The sequence below is a fragment of the Anthonomus grandis genome, chromosome 10 (assembly GCF_022605725.1).
Source record: "Anthonomus grandis grandis chromosome 10, icAntGran1.3, whole genome shotgun sequence".
Taxonomy (NCBI): domain Eukaryota; kingdom Metazoa; phylum Arthropoda; class Insecta; order Coleoptera; family Curculionidae; genus Anthonomus; species Anthonomus grandis.
Genome location: NC_065555.1, coordinates 25481736 through 25486226, shown reverse-complemented (window position 1 = coordinate 25486226; position 4491 = coordinate 25481736). Strand labels below are relative to the sequence as shown.

Here is a 4491-nt window from a genome sequence, read left to right as displayed (position 1 = left end):
CATTAATATTCCACTCCGGGTTTCAGACCTGCCTAAACATTCTGCTAAACGATTCGGCACTGCACTGCGATCATTGTCTGTCGGAATCGAGATTTATTCAAATCAACCAATATAAAATCAGCATATAAAATTAGTTTTCAATAGGCTGTTAAAGTTCTGACGATATACAGTTTGGACAAGAAATACAACAATATTTTTAAACAGGTATTGTGAACCTTTTACATCATTCTGGAAAGGATAATCTAAATAGGACAAAAGTTAAAATAAGATAACGCTGGCGATTCTAATAGTATACTTGTAGTTTAAGGCTCCGCTACCTATCTTCTAGCCACACAGCTCTGGGGCAGCGGTGAGAGACGCGGTGGTAATAAATGTCTATTTTAGAACGGTTGATAAAATTTCAGTCATCCTCTTACGCCGGGATCCGATGTAATTTCAGGGTTGGCCTACATAAATTTGGTGCAGGTTATGCAAGTATAATTATATACCTGCATTACTACCTAATATTGCTATTTTATATGCATTTTGGGTTTTTTTTTGGTTAGTGCGTGATAGTTCCGGGATGTAGCCGTGTGGTTTCGTTGCGATCATTTTTTGCATTTTATTTTGATGGTTACATACTGAAAAACTGAAAAGTGTTCCTGTGTTTTCACTAGTAGTTTTTTTTAAATTCTTATAAACTATGGATGCTAAAAGAAAAGGATTTAAAGGCCGACTTAGGTTAAATGCAGTTAGAAAACGCCCAGGTCCGAAAAAAGGACAGATTGTAAGTATATATGTAATTACAATGTTTTTCGTTTGCATAATTATGATTTTTAATGTCCGTTTAAATTACCATTGCTCTTTGGTAAGAAATAAAAAAAAAGTACGATCCGCACCAAAGCACTATGTTGGCAGAATCATGACGTGCGCATTGTTCATTTAGAGAAGAACCAATAAAAAAAGCAGGAAATATATTTCCGAAATTTTATTTAATTAAAATAGAGCGTGTGTTGTGTAATAAAGCTCTGGTTTCTTTTTAGACGATTATGAGGGACAAACTACCTAGATATTTTCAAATGATAGTTGGGTTGGGTCCTGGTTGGGTTTATCTGGTACTAATAAATAAAAAAAAAACAAATTTATTTGATCAAATATTGTTTTGTTTATTTAGATCAACTCAACTAGGGAAAAATGTTTGGTAATTTATATAAAATGTGGCGCCAAGGAATACCTAGATATTAGATATAGTGCTACATTATTATTCTATATATCTGATAAAAACTCATCCCTCCGATTACCCCATCACAGAGCGCAAAGCAGAAGAAATGGGATGAGAATATCAATTCCTAAAGTTCCCTTTAGTATAATGCAAATTTTGTTTTTATTCAGAAATAATAAAATTTAACTGTAGGACCCAAAAAGATACTTTTTCAAAATACAAATTTGTATGAGATGTCTTTATTCCGGAAGAGCTACGTTCCAATATTTTTTTTATTTCAATCGTCAATTAATAAAAAGCTCCTTGACCATCTAGAGTGATCTATAGACAACAACCCTTCCATTTTCATATAAAAGATCTTAAGATTCGCAATTGCTTATTTTCATACTTAGCCCTTTTTTAATTTTAAAAAGATATACGTACTCTTGCGCGCGCTTCAATATAAAAATAATATTATTTTAGGTTACATTAAAAATGAAGGACGAATCTACGTCATCAAGTAATTTTGAGGCTATAGATCAATCAAGTCGCAAACCTCTAGACGAGAATGTATGTTTATTTTAATATTCTTTTATATCTATAATATTATATATTCTAATTATTTTTTAGAAGACTATAGCAGTTGACGCTAGTGAAGAAACAATAACAGCATTTCTTGGTAAAGAAAATGAAAGTATTGTACTAAAAGAGTTCAGAACCAAAATGAGGTAAGTTCGTAATAATGGAACTCAATAAAATACGGTACGATACCCATCTCCCTTATCCATTTTTCTTCAAGTTCCTTAACCAAATTCCGAGAATTCATACAATTATTTTTTTATTGTACTTATTTTTCTCTGGATATTACCTAATCTTAGATAGTTCATTATTAAAATTAATAGACATGTTTTCTAATTTGTACTTTTTTTTAGGAAAAACCTGTTAAATTAGAGGGAAGAAGATAAGTGGATATTCAATATTTCTTGGATTGTGTGAAAAATCTAAATAACCAAAGTTTGGGTGCACCTTAAGCAACATGAATGTCATAAAAGAAGTTAAAAGAAAGAAATGGATATGTGTCAATATTTAAGCTCAAGTGTGATATATGTAGAGGAACATACGATCTGCAAACGACAGCCACAAACCCGAATCAAGATGCTGTTCTGGGGGTGATAATGATAGGGGCAGGTTAAAGTGCTCTAGCGCAGCTTTCAACATGATTAGAAATCTATGAGACAAGCTGGTGAGATGGAAAAAAAATTAGCTATAGAAGCAGGTGATCTCTCACCTGATGGGGTTCCTATGATTACTGTCGTAGCGGATGGGTCTTGGGCCAAAAGATCATATAGATCCAATTACAATTCTCTTTCAGGAGCTGCAGCAATTATAGGCTGTAGAACTAAACAGGTAAAAATTGAACTAGCGGTTTATAGTTTTTCGCGAAATCAAAAATGTAATTTTCAGGTCCTTTTTATTGGCATAAAAAACAAATATTGTACAATTTGCCAACTCTCAAAAAATCAAGGACACAATCAGATGCCTAAAAGGCATAAATGCTTTAAAAACTTTGACGGTTCTTCAACGAGCATGGAAGGCGATATTTTAAAAGAAGGATTTCTCCATAGTTTAGAGCAACATGGATTAATCTACCATAAATTAATAGCTGATGGAGACAGCAATTCTCTGAAAAAAATTTTAGATGCTCATCCATATAAAAATGTCATTGTGAAAAAAATTGAGTGCAGAAATCACCTTCTACGAAATTACTCCCGGAAAATTCGAGATTTAGGTAAAGACGTCAATGCTGGGCCATTAGTTCTTCGGAAGCAAATAAGCGTAAGTACTTACTATTCGTAGAAAAATTATTTTAGGAAAAATACTTATATTTCTAATAAAGAAAAACATATTTGTAGATTTATAACGTTGTTTTTTTTTTGTAGAAAGAACAGCTAAGATTACGATATGCAGTTACAAAAGCTATTGAACATAGAAAAAATGAGGGTGTTCCGATGTTAGAAAAAATAAAGTTGTTAAAACAAGACATAGACAATTCTATTAGCCACGTTTTTGGAAAACACAAACTTTGTGCAGAATTGGGATATTTCTGTCATGAGCAATATAAACCCAGTGGCAGCATATTGTCAGACTTAAAAATGACAGGTAGGTTCTAAAAGCCCAAAGTGTAAAGAATTACGGTTTATGACTGCCTTATAAATATTTATAATTTTTTGTTGTTTCAGACCTATACGACAAATTATATAGCTTTGTCGGCTATCTTTTAAGAAATAGCGTGAGTTTAATACAAGATGTTGACAATAATGTATCGGAGCAATTTAACTCAATCATTGCAAAATTTATTGGTGGAAAACGCATTAATTATTGCCAACGAAGATCATATCAGGCTCGCTGTTTAGCTTCTGTAATTTCTCATAATACTAAAAAGCCTATATACACGATTAAAAAATTCCTTAATCATAAAAGCCCGATTGGCTTAGTTAAAAACAGGGAATTAAAGAAAAAATATATTAAACGGAAAAGATTATTCCAAACCAAAGAGAAGTCTGGACTCGATAGCAGTTACGGTGATCAATGTCAAAAGCCTGATCTAACACCTTGAGGAGTTGCAAAAAGAAAAAGAAGATTTTCTAGCTAGTATTAAAAAAATGCAGAAGAAATCAAATTAATTGAAGAGCTCACAAAGGAACAGAGCCAATCTGATTTGTGGCACTTAGAGCGAAGAAAGCGTCTTACGGCATCAAATTACTATGCAATTTGCACTAAATTTAGTGCCAGAAGCAACGGCGATACAAAAAAGCTCGTGGAATAACTTCTGTACCCAAAAACAATTCATTCTGCTAGCATTGAGTGGGGCAAACAAAATGAAAAACGGGCAATCAATGTTTTAGAAACATTGATTGATGAGAAGATATTACCATGTGGCTTATTTGTTTGTAAGTTTTAGCTTATTTAGTAAAGCTTATTTAGTAAGTTAAGCTTATTTGTTTTATTTGTAAGCGAAAATATTTCATTCTTGGCAGCGACTCCCGATGGCCTTATTGGGAAGAAGGGGATTGTTGAAATCAAATGCCCCTTTAGTGCTAAAAATCTCACCCCTGAAGATGCTTAAATAGAAAAATAGAAAAAAAATCTTAAATAAAAAGGGGAGTCGAGTGACATCAATTTCCTGAAATGTGGCTTTCTATGGTATCATTGGAAAGCATTTTTCAAAAACCTTCAAGATGATCTATTACTCGACCCCCCTTTCTATTTAAGATTTTAGAAGTGTATCTCACATTGTCCAAAGCGTGCAG

General features: G+C 32.8%; 1 long non-coding RNA gene across 1 annotated transcript; it reads left to right on the top strand.

Moving 5' to 3' along the window:
- The first annotated feature begins 2180 nt into the window (after window positions 1-2180).
- LOC126741682 (uncharacterized) lies at window positions 2181-3436 on the top strand. Its single transcript, XR_007662282.1, has 3 exons — window positions 2181-2587; window positions 2645-3016; window positions 3121-3436. It is a non-coding gene; the product is annotated as an uncharacterized LOC126741682 (long non-coding RNA).
- The last annotated feature ends 1055 nt before the right edge of the window (window positions 3437-4491 follow it).